Raw genomic sequence first — 17827 nt, forward strand, 5'->3', positions numbered from 1 at the left:
GAGCAGTGGTTTTCGCTTTGAAGATCTGGAGACACTACCTCTACGGCACGAAATGCACTATCTTCACTGATCACAAAAGTCTTCAGCATATCCTCAATCAGAAAGAGCTCAACATGCGACAGAGGAGATGGGTGGAGTTGCTGAATGACTACGAGTGCGAAATTCGTTATCATCCGGGCAAGGCCAATGTAGTGGCCGATGCTCTAAGCAGGAAGGAGTACTCGGGCCGCCGAGTAAAATCCTTAACAATGACAATCCATTCCCACCTGACCATACAAATCAAGGAAGCTCAACTGGAAGCTTTGAAACCAGAAAAGGTGGCAGGAGAGACATTAAGGGGAATGGATAAAAACTTAGAAGTCAAGGAGGATGGAGCACGTTATATCATGAACCGGATTTGGACACCGAAGTTCGGTGGACTCCGAGATGTTGTGATGAATGAAGCACACAAGACACGATACTCCATCCATCCCGAGTCGGATAAGATGTATCTAGACCTCAAGAAATTATACTGGTGGCCGAACATGAAAGCTGAGATTGCTACCTATGTGAGCAAGTGCCTGACTTGCGCTAAGGTCAAAACAGAATACCAGAAACCATCCGGGCTATTACAACAGCCGGATATACCTGAGTGGAAGTGGGAACGAATAACCATGGACTTCATAACCAAGCTGCCTAAGGCATCAGGCGGGCTTGACACAATATGGGTAATTGTAGACAGATTGACCAAATCAGCACACTTCCTACCAATAAAAGAAACCGACAAGATGGAGAAGCTGACTAGAACGTACATCAGAGAGATTATACGACTCCATGGTGTGCCGATATCCATTATCTCTGATAGAGATAGTAGATTTACCTCACGGTTTTGGCAGTCTCTACAAAAATCATTGGGAACTAGGCTTGACATGAGTACGGCCTACCACCCACAAACCGACGGACAGAGCGAGCGAACCATTCAAACGTTGGAAGACATGTTAAGAGCTTGTGTGATAGACTTCGGTAAAGCATGGGATACCCATCTACCGCTTATCGAATTCTCCTACAATAACAGCTATCATACTAGCATCAAAGTCGCTCCATTCGAAGCTCTTTACGGTCGCAAATGCAGATCACCCCTGTGTTGGGCTGAGGTGGGGGATACACAGCTAGCTAGAGGGCAAGTCTCTAATAGCACTCTCACCGGTCCAGAAATCATCCGCGAAACCACCGAAAAGATCGTACTAATCCGAGCACGACTTAAAGCCTCAAGAGACCGACAGAAAAGCTACGCAGACAAGCGGAGGAAACCCTTGGAATTCCAGGTGGGAGACCGAGTCCTTTTGAAAGTCTCACCCTGGAAAGGCTTGATACGCTTCGGAAAGCATGGGAAGCTGAATCCAAGATACATAGGGCCTTTTGAGATTCTCGCTAGAATCGGCCCCGTAGCTTACAAACTCAATCTACCCCGCGAACTTAGTAATGTGCATCCTACCTTCCACGTCTCGAACTTGAAAAAGTGCCTATCCGATGAGACTCTCATTATTCCACTCGAGGAAATCGAGATCAATGAGAGCCTCAACTTCGTGGAAGAACCTGTGGAGATCATGGACCGGGAAATCAAACGAACGAAACAAAGTCGTATTCCCATCGTGAAGGTACGTTGGAACGCTAAACGAGGACCCGAATTCACCTGGGAACGCGAGGATCAGATGAAACAAAAGTATCCACATCTCTTCCCAAACTCTTGAAATCCCAGTCAAAATGAAAATTTCGGGACGAAATTCCTTCTAACGGGGGGATGATGTGACAACCGTCAAATTTCGGTCAATTCAAAGTCAACAAGTCAAACCGGTCAACTCCAATAACCCTTGTATACTAGGGTTTACGTTATGTAATCACTATACAATTCGCTATTTTAATGAGAAATCCTCATTTGGAAAAATTCATGTGTTTGATTTTCCTTACCTTAACAGTGCTAAACAACAAACCAAAGCGATAAAACACTATTGTACAATCATCGGGATTGTGTAAGACACTAAATCATGGCTTAACGGGGTTTATGGACCTTTCGTTGCGAAGCCGGACACTCAAAAAGATCACAAACGAAACCTCTCACAATTTCTTTCACTCAACCTCTCTCTATTAAAATCTCTCCCAAATCTCTCCCGAATCTCTCCCAAATCTCTCTCAAAAGTTCCTTTAATTTTTTTGTAATCATTCGGGCCATCCCGACCCTTAACTGGGTCAAAAACCACTTGAAACGGGGTAAAAACGGGTAAAATAGGCTTAAGGACCCAAAACTGAAGCTTCAGGACCGAAGTCCCTGTCATAAAGGAAGACGACACACATTTGTCTGTCGTAACCTTACGACTCGCGTGTTGATGACACGCAATGAGTATCAAGGAAGCCCCTGTCATAAAAGAAGACGACATGCATGTTTGCGTGTCATAATTTTTCCGGTTTTTCGACTACGACTTCGTTTTAACTCCGTTTTTCATTATTTTAACGTGGGATTTTCACCCAAAACTTTATTTTATAAACTAAGGCCCCAAAATATATAAATCTCCAGGGTTTTTATAAAAATGTATTAAAAGAATTGGTGGTTGGACTAATTATTGAGGGAATATTTGCTTTTCCTTATTTTATGACAAAAGCAAGCCACCACCACCTCACTCTATGATCATCCACTCTTTCCCACTACTCCTTGTCACCTTAGTGGACCTTTACACCCAATCTCCAGCTCTTCCCACGTTCTAAGAGCTGGAGGATTGATCCTCTCTCCTCATTCTCCATAAAAACTCTTTCATTCTACACTTAGCAACCAAGAACACTCTCCAAAATTCTCTCATCTTTTCTCTTAACTTCAAGAACTTCAAGGCTTTCTCCAGGGATTTCTTTCTTCAATTAGTAAGTATCTTCATCATTCACATAATTATTAAACTCCATTCTACTCAAATTATTGATATCTTACACAAGTTCCATCTTATTCGGTGTTAGATTTTCGAATCATCAAGACATCTTCTTAGTGTTCTTGAGTTGAACACTTCCTCTCTCTCACTTTCATCTACTGAAACCACATAAGGTGAGTTCATACCCACACATTTACATGTTTTTCTTAAGTTTTAAGGGGGGAATACAAGTAAAATCATCAAGAACACAATTAAACTTTTTCTAACAGATTGCATCAGAAAAGATGGACGTTAATCACGGACTGTTTTGGTCAACTTAAAAATTTTAGTTTTCAAAACTGTTTCAGGTGCAAGTAGTTCAAACTCTTAGCTTTAAAATGACTACTTTCACATCTCCAAATGATTTTTCTACAATTAATGGTGATTTTTACAAAACTGCCTGTCATTTCAGAGGCAAACCCGGACCAGTCTGTGATTATGAACATTTTCACCTCTGTTAGAGATCACTAAAAATCATGATAAAATTTACGAACAAACTAGACTCATATTCCAAACTCTCAAAATTTGCGGATTTGGATTTAGAGTTGTGATGATTTTTCTATAAATTTTCTAAGAACGGTAACAGAAACTGTTTTTAACGAAAAGTTGCTGTCAATTTCATTTCACCTTGTAACATGTTGAGCAAGGTGTATATCTTTATGTGACTATATGTTACTGCAATATATGACATTTTATCTTAATATTTAGACACACATCAGTTTACAAATGGATTTGGTCATATAAAATATAAAGAATAACAAGTGATTATAATCAAAGTACAATCGATACATTCAAACATTAAATAAACTATTTTGAATATAGTTTGCATACATTACCACGTACTACCCTTGGTTGATAAACTATAATAGGTATAGTTTATGATACATTACATAACACATACATTTAAAAAGGGTACATTTATACAAATGATATTTTCATTAAGCAAGGTACGGCCATACGGTACCAAGTTTTCATAACACGAAATTCCGTTAATGACTTTGTGAGACAATTACTTCAAATTACCATTAAGTCCTGTATTGTAACCAGAGTCTGCTTGAGGGAGAGCGTGATACTTGTGTATAGATCTATATTGGGTTTGACAAACCCACACCTAAACTGCATGCAACAGTTAGACCGATAGGTCTGGGGTGACAAATGTCATAACATTTCCGACGCCTGAAGAACGTCGTTTTAGGCAACCTTGGTCATAGTATGGTTATAATAAACTCACATAAAGTATTAACAAACATTGGAATTTACGGGAACTTCATTAAAATTTAACGAGTTTATGTCGATTTAAACTTGCATTGTTTTACTATAAATATGACAAATTACTTGTACATTTCGATCTTTGGGTTTTAAGACTACATTTACAGATTAAGGAAAATATTGGATTTTTCTAACACAAATACTACTTTTACAAACGAAAAGTTTATGAACTCACCAACCTTTGTGTTGACATTTTTTTTAAACAACTTGTATTCTCAGGAAATCATTAAACAGGTAATCAAGTGCTTTTGAGGATGGGACGCTAAGGCGTCTACTATTTCATATTTTATCAATATATTGTAATTGATTCGTAAACATGTAATTCATACAATGATGTAATTTTTTTTCAATTATATATATGTTGGTTGTGTTTGCTTGAATTACTATTACAATTGCTGTTATGATACTATACATGAAGTCCTCCACCCCCGGACGTTTCCGCCATCCTTGGTTTGGGGGTGTGACAGATTGGTATCAGAGCGCAGTTTATAGTGAATTAAGTATATCAAACCACATAAGATATACAAACTATAAACACAATTGGGACTAATAGTCTCTGATTTGTGCATTTTTCAAATAAATATACTTTTAGAAAATAAATGATTCTTTTTATTAAAAAGTATAAATACATGCATACATGCTCACCTAGTGTCATAACTACAACAACATAAAATAAAAGAAGAGGAGTTGTACATTATGGGTATGCCTTGGTATATGTAAATCAAGTCTGGGAAGGATATAGCCTGATCAACTATATCTGTCCGGGAATTGACTTGCATATACCGGGGGATGGTCAGGATGGACAACAAATCTAACAAACTCGTCTTACCGCTAGTACGCCTCATTCACGAAGCCGGTATATAAGGGGGGTATAAGGTTGTTGCCTATAAAATGGCAACTTAATGGGTGTCCACTCTCACCCACCGCTTCCTTGATCGGTGGAGGGTCGTTAGCCGAACGGGTAAGACAAGGACTTATAAATTCTCATTAAAAGTATGATGAATATTATAAAGTAACTAAATGCTTTAAGAACTCAAAACTAAACATTTACAAATACTATAGGAGTATTTTGTGTTACTATAATAAAAATATTTTATACTTTCATTTTACCTCATAACCCAATGTATTGGGTCAATAAAAAGTATAAAATCGTATGTATCGTAAACATACCGGAAAACAACGTAATAATATACTTTATGTATAAAAGATTTCTCTCCCTATAAATACACTTTTACTAAAAGTACATTGGTTTACGACTTATGACAGAACCATGCCGCCAAGAAGAAGACCAAGACCTTCCAGCAACACAGCAACACCTCCTCCGCCGCCGCCTCCACAGTTTGATCCCGCGATGTTCCAGGCTGCAGTAACAGCAGCCGTAGCGGCCGCAATGTCACATATAGGGACCAACGGAGCTGGTGGTTCGGGATCGGGAGCTACACACTCTATCCACGGAGACAGTACGTGGCGTGCAAAAGAGTGTTCATACAAGGACTTCACAAATGGCAAACCCGACAACTTCAATGGAAGCGGGGGAGTCATCACGTTGATGCAATGGTTTGAAAAGACCGAAGTAGTCTTTCAGGTGTGCTCCTGCCCCGAAGCGAGCAAAGTTAAGTTCGCAACCTTAACCTTCACCGGCCGGGCCCTTACTTGGTGGAACTGCCGGGTTAAGTCACTTACTCTGGAAGTGGCTAGCTCCATAACCTGGGCAGAACTAAAAACGTTGATGATGAAGGAGTACTGCCTGAGAGGTGAAATTCAAAAGCTGGAACAAGAACTCTGGAACCTCAGGATGACGGGCTCTGACCTTGAAACCTACACCACCCGATTCAATGAATTGGCTCTCCTCTGCCCAACAATGGTTACTCCGGAGGAGAAAAAGGTGGAGCGATACCTTTGGGGACTGTCTCTCCACGTGCAAAGTAGTGTCCTGGCTTCAAGGCCAACTACTTTTGACAGTGCCAGGGAGCTGGCACAACAAATTGTTGACCACCGAGCCGGTCATAATACTACAACCACCACCACTGATAAATCAAAAGGGGGAAACAACAAAAGGAAGTTCTGGAACGAAAAGAAGAGCCAACCAGCACAGGACCCCGCTAAGAAGCAACAAATTGTTGTTGTCCATGCTGCCACTAATGCTGCCACTACTGCTACCACTCCAGCACCACCGAAGCCATATGCGGGAAAACTACCTAAGTGCAACAAGTGCAACTTTCACCACAATGGTGCTTGTAGGGAGATGCACTGTAACAACTGCGACAGGAAGGGGCACACTGCTCGTTTCTGTAAAGCGCCGACTCAACCAATCAACCAAGTCGCCAGTACGGGGGCAACCCGGACCTGCTACAACTGTGGAGACGCAGGTCACTTCAAAAGAGACTGCCCCAAAGCACAAGCCCCTAATGCTGGTGGAGTAGGAAGAGTCCTGGCAATAGGACATGGGGAAGCAGTCGAGGATCCCACGGTGGTTACCGGTACGTTTCTCCTCAATAACTCTTATGCATGCGTACTATTCGATAGTGGAGCGGAGAGGAGTTTCGTGAGCCACCAATATAAACATTTACTTGAACAAAATCCCCAATCACTAAAGGATACTTACGTAGTAGAAATGGCAAATGGGAAAGTAGAACGCACTAGCGATATATACTCATAATGTACTCTCACTCTAGACAACCATACATTTAAAATTGACCTGATGCCAGTCACCATAAAAAGCTTCGACGTAATCATCGGGATGGATTGGTTAGTTCCTCACCGTGCCGACATTCTATGTTACGAAAGGGCCGTTCGCCTCAACCTACCAAATGACGAAACCCTTCTCATCTATGGTGACAAACCTAGTGCGAATTTACAAATCATCTCATGCATCAAAGCCCAAAAGTATCTCCGGAAGGAGTACCATGCCTTCTTAGCCCATATAGTAGACAAGAAACAAGACGTGAAAGACATCAAAGACATCCCCGAAGTGTGTAACTTCCCGGATGTGTTCCCAGAAGATCTTCCTGGTGTACCACTCGCACGACAAGTCGATTTCAGAATTGACTTAATACCCGGAGCTACCCCCGTAGCCAGAGCTCCATACCGCCTCGCACCATAAGAAATGCAGGAGTTGTCCAGTCAGTTGACCGAGCTTTTGAACAAAGGGTTCATCAGACCAAGCTTCTCACCTTGGGGAGCACCAGTCCTTTTTGTAAAGAAGAAGGACGGATCCTTTCGCATGTGCATCGACTATCGGGAACTAAACAAGCTCACCATCAAAAACCGATATCCTCTGCCCCGAATCGACGACCTTTTCGACCAACTCCAAGGAGCAAATTTCTTCTCAAAGATCGACCTAAGGTCAGGCTACCATCAACTACGAGTTCAAGAAGAAGATATTCCCAAAACTGCATTCAGAACTCGCTATGGGCACTACGAGTTTGTGGTGATGTCCTTCGGTTTAACAAACGCACCTGCGGTATTCATGGACCTAATGAATAGAGTGTGTCGACCCTACCTAGACAAGTTTGTAATCGTATTCATCGACGATATCTTGATCTACTCGCGAAGCGAAGAAGATCATCGCCTACATCTACGCCAAGTGCTAGAAACGCTAAGAGCGGAGAAGCTTTATGCTAAGTTCTCTAAGTGTGAATTCTGGATTAGAGAAGTGGATTTCCTTGGACATGTGGTAAGTGAGAAAGGCATACATGTGGACCCCTCCAAGATCAAGGCAATCGAGAATTGGTCAGCACCCAAGACGCCAACCGAAATTCGACAATTCCTTGGGCTTGCTGGCTACTATCGAAGATTTATACAAAACTTCTCCAAGATTGCGAAACCACTCACCACTTTGACGCAGAAAGGTGTGATATTCAAGTGGGAAAATAAACAAGAAACTGCTTTCCAAACGTTAAAACAAGCCCTATGCAGCGCACCGATCTTGTCTCTCCCAGAGGGAACCGAGGACTTCGTAGTGTACTGTGATGCTTCGAATCAAGGCCTTAGATGTGTGCTCATGCAGAGAGGGAAGGTTATCGCGTATGCATCAAGACAGCTTAAGACGCACGAGGTTAATTATACTACGCACGACCTGGAATTAGGAGCAGTGGTTTTCGCTTTGAAGATCTGGAGACACTACCTCTACGGCACGAAATGCACTATCTTCACTGATCACAAAAGTCTTCAGCATATCCTCAATCAGAAAGAGCTCAACATGCGACAGAGGAGATGGGTGGAGTTGCTGAATGACTACGAGTGCGAAATTCGTTATCATCCGGGCAAGGCCAATGTAGTGGCCGATGCTCTAAGCAGGAAGGAGTACTCGGGCCGCCGAGTAAAATCCTTAACAATGACAATCCATTCCCACCTGACCATACAAATCAAGGAAGCTCAACTGGAAGCTTTGAAACCAGAAAAGGTGGCAGGAGAGACATTAAGGGGAATGGATAAAAACTTAGAAGTCAAGGAGGATGGAGCACGTTATATCATGAACCGGATTTGGACACCGAAGTTCGGTGGACTCCGAGATGTTGTGATGAATGAAGCACACAAGACACGATACTCCATCCATCCCGAGTCGGATAAGATGTATCTAGACCTCAAGAAATTATACTGGTGGCCGAACATGAAAGCTGAGATTGCTACCTATGTGAGCAAGTGCCTGACTTGCGCTAAGGTCAAAACAGAATACCAGAAACCATCCGGGCTATTACAACAGCCGGATATACCTGAGTGGAAGTGGGAACGAATAACCATGGACTTCATAACCAAGCTGCCTAAGGCATCAGGTGGGCTTGACACAATATGGGTAATTGTAGACAGATTGACCAAATCAGCACACTTCCTACCAATAAAAGAAACCGACAAGATGGAGAAGCTGACTAGAACGTACATCAGAGAGATTATACGACTCCATGGTGTGCCGATATCCATTATCTCTGATAGAGATAGTAGATTTACCTCACGGTTTTGGCAGTCTCTACAAAAATCATTGGGAACTAGGCTTGACATGAGTACGGCCTACCACCCACAAACCGACGGACAGAGCGAGCGAACCATTCAAACGTTGGAAGACATGTTAAGAGCTTGTGTGATAGACTTCGGTAAAGCATGGGATACCCATCTACCGCTTATCGAATTCTCCTACAATAACAGCTATCATACTAGCATCAAAGTCGCTCCATTCGAAGCTCTTTACGGTCGCAAATGCAGATCACCCCTGTGTTGGGCTGAGGTGGGGGATACACAGCTAGCTAGAGGGCAAGTCTCTAATAGCACTCTCACCGGTCCAGAAATCATCCGCGAAACCACCGAAAAGATCGTACTAATCCGAGCACGACTTAAAGCCTCAAGAGACCGACAGAAAAGCTACGCAGACAAGCGGAGGAAACCCTTGGAATTCCAGGTGGGAGACCGAGTCCTTTTGAAAGTCTCACCCTGGAAAGGCTTGATACGCTTCGGAAAGCGTGGGAAGCTGAATCCAAGATACATAGGGCCTTTTGAGATTCTCGCTAGAATCGGCCCCGTAGCTTACAAACTCAATCTACCCCGCGAACTTAGTAATGTGCATCCTACCTTCCACGTCTCGAACTTGAAAAAGTGCCTATCCGATGAGACTCTCATTATTCCACTCGAGGAAATCGAGATCAATGAGAGCCTCAACTTCGTGGAAGAACCTGTGGAGATCATGGACCGGGAAATCAAACGAACGAAACAAAGTCGTATTCCCATCGTGAAGGTACGTTGGAACGCTAAACGAGGACCCGAATTCACCTGGGAACGCGAGGATCAGATGAAACAAAAGTATCCACATCTCTTCCCAAACTCTTGAAATCCCAGTCAAAATGAAAATTTCGGGACGAAATTCCTTCTAACGGGGGGATGATGTGACAACCGTCAAATTTCGGTCAATTCAAAGTCAACAAGTCAAACCGGTCAACTCCAATAACCCTTGTATACTAGGGTTTACGTTATGTAATCACTATACAATTCGCTATTTTAATGAGAAATCCTCATTTGGAAAAATTCATGTGTTTGATTTTCCTTACCTTAACAGTGCTAAACAACAAACCAAAGCGATAAAACACTATTGTACAATCATCGGGATTGTGTAAGACACTAAATCATGGCTTAACGGGGTTTATGGACCTTTCGTTGCGAAGCCGGACACTCAAAAAGATCACAAACGAAACCTCTCACAATTTCTTTCACTCAACCTCTCTCTATTAAAATCTCTCCCAAATCTCTCCCGAATCTCTCCCAAATCTCTCTCAAAAGTTCCTTTAATTTTTTTGTAATCATTCGGGCCATCCCGACCCTTAACTGGGTCAAAAACCACTTGAAACGGGGTAAAAACGGGTAAAATAGGCTTAAGGACCCAAAACTGAAGCTTCAGGACCGAAGTCCCTGTCATAAAGGAAGACGACACACATTTGTCTGTCGTAACCTTACGACTCGCGTGTTGATGACACGCAATGAGTATCAAGGAAGCCCCTGTCATAAAAGAAGACGACATGCATGTTTGCGTGTCATAATTTTTCCGGTTTTTCGACTACGACTTCGTTTTAACTCCGTTTTTCATTATTTTAACGTGGGATTTTCACCCAAAACTTTATTTTATAAACTAAGGCCCCAAAATATATAAATCTCCAGGGTTTTTATAAAAATGTATTAAAAGAATTGGTGGTTGGACTAATTATTGAGGGAATATTTGCTTTTCCTTATTTTATGACAAAAGCAAGCCACCACCACCTCACTCTATGATCATCCACTCTTTCCCACTACTCCTTGTCACCTTAGTGGACCTTTACACCCAATCTCCAGCTCTTCCCACGTTCTAAGAGCTGGAGGATTGATCCTCTCTCCTCATTCTCCATAAAAACTCTTTCATTCTACACTTAGCAACCAAGAACACTCTCCAAAATTCTCTCATCTTTTCTCTTAACTTCAAGAACTTCAAGGCTTTCTCCAGGGATTTCTTTCTTCAATTAGTAAGTATCTTCATCATTCACATAATTATTAAACTCCATTCTACTCAAATTATTGATATCTTACACAAGTTCCATCTTATTCGGTGTTAGATTTTCGAATCATCAAGACATCTTCTTAGTGTTCTTGAGTTGAACACTTCCTCTCTCTCACTTTCATCTACTGAAACCACATAAGGTGAGTTCATACCCACACATTTACATGTTTTTCTTAAGTTTTAAGGGGGGAATACAAGTAAAATCATCAAGAACACAATTAAACTTTTTCTAACAGATTGCATCAGAAAAGATGGACGTTAATCACAGACTGTTTTGGTCAACTTAAAAATTTTAGTTTTCAAAACTGTTTCAGGTGCAAGTAGTTCAAACTCTTAGCTTTAAAATGACTACTTGAACATCTCCAAATGATTTTTCTACAATTAATGGTGATTTTTACAAAACTGCCTGTCATTTCAGAGGCAAACCCGGACCAGTCTGTGATTATGAACATTTTCACCTCTGTTAGAGATCACTAAAAATCATGATAAAATTTACGAACAAACTAGACTCATATTCCAAACTCTCAAAATTTGCAGATTTGGATTTAGAGTTGTGATGATTTTTCTATAAATTTTCTAAGAACGGTAACAGAAACTGTTTTTAACGAAAAGTTGCTGTTAATTTCATTTCACCTTGTAACATGTTGAGCAAGGTGTATATCTTTATGTGACTATATGTTACTGCAATATATGACATTTTATCTTAATATTTAGACACACATCAGTTTACAAATGGATTTGGTCATATAAAATATAAAGAATAACAAGTGATTATAATCAAAGTACAATCGATACATTCAAACATTAAATAAACTATTTTGAATATAGTTTGCATACATTACCACGTACTACCCTTGGTTGATAAACTATAATAGGTATAGTTTATGATACATTACATAACACATACATTTAAAAAGGGTACATTTATACAAAGGATATTTTCATTAAGCAAGGTACGGCCATACGGTACCAAGTTTTCATAACACGAAATTCCGTTAATGACTTTGTGAGACAATTACTTCAAATTACCATTAAGTCCTGTATTGTAAGCAGAGTCTCCTTGAGGGAGAGCGTGATACTTGTGTATAGATCTATATTGGGTTTGACAAACCCACACCTAAACTGCATGCAACAGTTAGACCGATAGGTCTGGGGTGACAAATGTCATAACATTTCCGACGCCTGAAGAACGTCGTTTTAGGCAACCTTGGTCATAGTATGGTTATAATAAACTCACATAAAGTATTAACAAACATTGGAATTTACGGGAAGTTCATTAAAATTTAACGAGTTTATGTCGATTTAAACTTGCATTGTTTTACTATAAATATAACAAATTACTTGTACATTTCGATCTTTGGGTTTTAAGACTACATTTACACATTAAGGAAAATATTGGATTTTTCTAACACAAATACTACTTTTACAAACGAAAAGTTTATGAACTCACCAACCTTTGTGTTGACATTTTTTTTTTAAACAACTTGTATTCTCAGGAAATCATTAAACAGGTAATCAAGTGCTTTTGAGGATGGGACGCTAAGGCGTCTACTATTTCATATTTTATCAATATATTGTAATTGATTCGTAAACATGTAATTCATACAATGATGTAATTTTTTTTCAATTATATATATGTTGGTTGTGTTTGCTTGAATTACTATTACAATTGCTGTTATGATACTATACATGAAGTCCTCCACCCCCGGACGTTTCCGCCATCCTTGGTTTGGGGGTGTGACAATCTCGTATCAGAAATCTGAACTTTGGTAAGAAAGTCAATAAAGTATTGATTTCTAGAAGTCCAGCTGATTTCTGAGTATATGTCAAAGCTAGTGGGAGCATAAGTGTTAGGCTAATAATCATCATGTTAGTGGGAGCATGATAATTATTGTTAGTGTTGCAAGTTAGCAATGTTAATTATAGAAAACAAAAGTTTCAATTCGTGAGGCTGCAGGGATTGAAAAAGTTGTTTTGCTATAATTAAGGGAGAGGATATACTTCATTTCAGTTCTAAAGGCTTAGATTGAGACCTTAATCATCTTTAGTCAAGAATATATATATGAATTTCATGTTGGATTGGTTCAACTTAAGGAAATTCTATATATTGCGTTCTCAAAATTCGATTATGATTACGACATCCTTCTTCATAGTCAAATTTTGAAAAACATGGCAAATAAAAATATTGTAGCAAAAGACTGGTCTAGAATCATGTCTTTATGTGAGACATCATGAATCGTGTACCATTTGCTTTGGGTACAGGATCGATTACATGTGCTATAATATTTGTCATTTCTAAATTTTTCCAAATGCCCAGAGGCATTAAGAAGGGAAAAGGTCTAGAATTGGATATGATTAAAATGATTAAGCAATTGTCGAGGACAATCTGAGGTTTACCAAAGATTGGTTGCTCAGGGACAGTTGGAAGTATAGTGCTAATTTTGGAAGGACCATATTGACATATTCTGAAAAGAGGCATCTCTTATTCAGAAGTGATAGTCAAAATGAGAATATGGAGTTGTCTCCATAGGTGGAAGTTATCTGTGTAAGATTAGAAAACTTAATGCAAGAAGCATGTCCAAAGCAATGTACTTTGAATATGAGACTTAGTTTCCATGGAGTTGATCTCCATTGGAATACCTTATAATGACTGTTGACAAGTCTTTGTGACTTTGTACATATTCATTACAGGAGGGTCAGTGAATATAAGTTTAAAATCTAAACAGATTTCGATAAATGATAGGAATTTGAAATTCTCACATTTTTTGATAAGGATTTGGGAGTGTGAAATTAGAATCATTGAAATTATGTTCAATTGGTTTATTTCACAAAGTAAGGATCATAGACAAACATAGAGTGCATACTTGGTGTATGGCAAAGCTATTGTTTAAGAAAAACATAGTGTACATGCTTGGAGCATGGGACAACTAGTGTTTTTAATTCAAGTATAAAGTTGATAAAACCGAAACAATGAATAATGAGTAATCAGTATGGTGATAAATAAAAGTGTTTATTTATATCCATAGGGTTTGATACCACATTTGATTCATTTATTCTTGTGTTTCACTTTGCATGTTTTGACTTCCAGAATAACTAAGTCGCTCTTCCTGAATGATTAAGTTATTCAAACCATCCACAGTCGGTCATATGTTGGAAGTAGATATGAATCAAGACTGTCATGGGTTGGTTTGTAGAGGTCCAAGTTGCTGGACAAAGTGGTGCTACAACACTCATGAGTGCTCATAAGTTCTGAGTATTGGATTCAACCCGCGCTCATTTGAATCACTTCATGGATTTTATCACGAGTGATCATGAGACGATAATATCTTATATTCTTCAAACCTAGAGATATGAGTTGTTACTATGAGTTGGTTATACATTGATTGCACGAAAACGCATTTGGTAACTCGATGTTATAAAACGTGCCTTTGTGTATGATTCAACAAGTAGTAGAACAAGCCATATGAGTCGAAGTTTATCCATTACTTTTTTTTCAACTTGAAAATAAAACATTTGCATCAATATAACAGAAAACAACCCATGGCTCTGATACCACTGTTGGGTTTTGTGCATTCTAACACTCCTATGGTGTACATGCAACCCTATAAACCTTGGATCTATGTTTTCTCTATTATACATGCAAATATTAACTATTCCAAGGTTTCATCCTAACTAGGATATTATGAAGCACATATACTACAAAGTTCTAGTTAGATGACATACCTTTTGATGTAGCTTGATGTCTTCAAGCTTGAAGAGCTTAGCCCCAATAGTATGGAAGCCTCAAATGGAATCACAAATCACCAAAACACCTTGGAAGAACTTGAGAGAATATGTATGCACACTAAAATCGGCCCACTCTTATTTTCACACACTTGTGCCAATTTTGTGAGCCAAGGACCCCTTTATATATTATGAAGGATTAGGGTTACATCCATGTAAACCCTAATACCCATGACCTTTCATTTACATAGGATCCATGGGTTAAAAGCTCCATGGACCATCCATGAAAGCTTAGCCCAACCTAAATGAACTTGGCCCATTCCATATATATAAGAGTCCATATTTAATTAGTTCTTTTTGATCACTTAATTAATTCTAAATTAATTCTTGATCAATACTAATTAAATAATATGATTCCATATTAATATATTAGAACTTATAATATATTAATATAAATCATAAATATACTATTCTCAAAAGACTATCCATATAAATTGTGCTGGTGAAGTGCAACCCAAATGGACCATGCCGGGTCGGGTCAAGTACATACCAAATATAGTTATGGACTTAGACATTAATCCAACATGAGTATGACTCTAAGACTTGATTTTGGAACGAAGTATGACTCACCATAATTGATTTAACCATTTCAACAATTCCCGATTCCTCTTCTTAGCCATATAAGTTCACTAAGGTGTCCTTAGAGGATCAATTGTGATATGGTTTTCATAATCAGTAAGATGATCATAAAACACGATAATAAAGTACTCTCCTTTCCTTTCATATTGGATAAACTTTTATATTTCTGCTTAATTTCATTCTTCTTATTCGTTTTGCCATACATTGAAACCTGTTTCAATGATTCAGAATTACACTTAATCGTGTAAGCATAACCATATTTACTAAACTTTTAGTAAATCATGACGAATAGTCTTATCGTTCTTTGTGGTGGACCCGACCAGTGCACAACCAAGTGTACCCGATCCCCTAGTCCTTCACTTGACTCACATCTACATGTGAACAAGGAATTAGTCTTAATTTCCCAAAGACGAAGGTTCTCATCCATCACACAATACAAGTCGCATGATTCCAAGTTTCTATCCAATTGAAACTTGGGTGATAAGAATCTTTCCTTATTTGGTAAATTTAACACTACCACAAACGAAAGAATCATATCCATATTGCTAAACATAGATACATACAAACATCAATTTTCACAAATGCCATTGTAAGGAAATATAAAATAAGATAAAATCAAAATTTTCTTTATTTATAAAATTGCGGAAAAACTTGTCCTTACAATGCAATTACAAATGAAAACTATGTTACTACATATTTCTAATCAATTTAGCATAACTCTTAAGTAGCAGCTCAAAAATCCGATCATCGAACCATGCGATCGAAATCCATCTCTTTGCGATCAGACTCAACATGCTTTTCCTTTAAGCTTCCTTTCTTTTCATCGATCCTACAAAACATCAAAATGTGATCTTACCACATCATGTATTAAGAATCTTCAAATAGGAACTTAATAGAGTTAGATAGTAGACTTACGTGAAGCAGAGTTATACACTATGACTTTACCATCCTCATGATCCTTCAGGTAGATAAGGCAGCTTCGCAACCAATGCCCCTTCTCTTGGCAATAGAAGCAAACATATTCTTTTGGAGTGGCACACGGGACAATCTCAGACTTAGCCTTTCCCTTTCCCTTGGGAAGAGAAATCTTTTCCTGGACTTCCAATGTTTCCAATATCAATGTCCATGGAAGTTTGGGAAGTAGATATTCGAATCAAATTTGCATTACCAGTGCACCAAATCATTGCTGATTCAGCAGCAATTAACAAATAGGTAAGATCGATAAGGGTCACGTCGTGGTCTGTCACATAGTAGTCTTTAACAAACTCACTATATGACTTAGGAAGTGATTGAAGAACCAAGTCAACAACCAACTTCCTCGAGACAACGACACCTAACATTCCCAACTTGTCAATGTGTGACTTCATCTCTAAGACATGTGCACACACAGACCTTCCATCTTGGTGTTTGCTTGCCAATAGGGTTTGAGTGACCTTGAACTTTTCAAGTCGATGAACATGTGGGTTAGGGAGAATTATTGGAGGAGGTGGAGGAAGTGAAGTATGATTTCTGGGAACATCATCTTCATGAGGAAAGCTTTTTCCATAAGATTCGAGAAGACCATAGTTGTCAGAACTAGACCTCTACAAGGGAGAAATTCAAGTTAAGTTGATTTAAGTCCTTAATGTAACACCCAAAATGAAATATTAAGGCTAGGACCCAACACAATATTCTGCAATTCGGAAGAGTGATGCCGTAATCCAATTGTAAAATATTTGAAGGTATGTAAATGACGATTTACCAATTTCCACCATGAAAAACAAAAATGAATATTAGGTTTTAAATGAATTGAAATTCCTAGATTCTTTGGAGATTCATTGAACTTTTTAATGACATGTTTAATCTCGATTATGCCCTTCAGGTTTGTGACTGGGATACCGAGGATCACAAACAAGGTGTGAATAACCATGAAAATTAGCTTGGTACTCTCGATGTCATTAATCACCTAATCAATGTGCCGGTTAACCACACACGTTCCATTGATCAATGATAATTTACGAGAAACCCATTGCCATCCTTCATTAGTCCACATTGGTGTGCCGGTTAACCACACACGCTCCACTAACTGACCAATAAGGTGCAATGTGCAATTTCATGGGTTAGCATCAAATTCACATTTTTCCTAAAGTAACTAAGATTAGGAATTTATAAAGTGTTTAGTTACTTTATAATTCATTATACTTTTAATGAGTGTTTAGTGTCCTATCCTACTCGTTCGGCTAACGACCCTCCACTAGTTAAGAGTGCGGTGGAT

The 17827-nt window shown here is 39.1% G+C and overlaps 1 long non-coding RNA gene across 1 annotated transcript; it reads left to right on the forward strand.

Moving 5' to 3' along the window:
• The first annotated feature begins 2670 nt into the window (after positions 1–2670).
• Positions 2671–5819, forward strand: LOC145162611 (uncharacterized). The gene is made up of 3 exons (XR_013739206.1): positions 2671–2889; positions 2980–3064; positions 5466–5819. It is a non-coding gene; the product is annotated as an uncharacterized LOC145162611 (long non-coding RNA).
• The last annotated feature ends 12008 nt before the right edge of the window (positions 5820–17827 follow it).

The sequence above is a fragment of the Lactuca virosa genome, chromosome 3, assembly GCF_052849685.1.
Source record: "Lactuca virosa cultivar CGN04683 chromosome 3, Lactuca_virosa_CGN04683_v6, whole genome shotgun sequence".
NCBI classification, from domain to species: domain Eukaryota; kingdom Viridiplantae; phylum Streptophyta; class Magnoliopsida; order Asterales; family Asteraceae; genus Lactuca; species Lactuca virosa.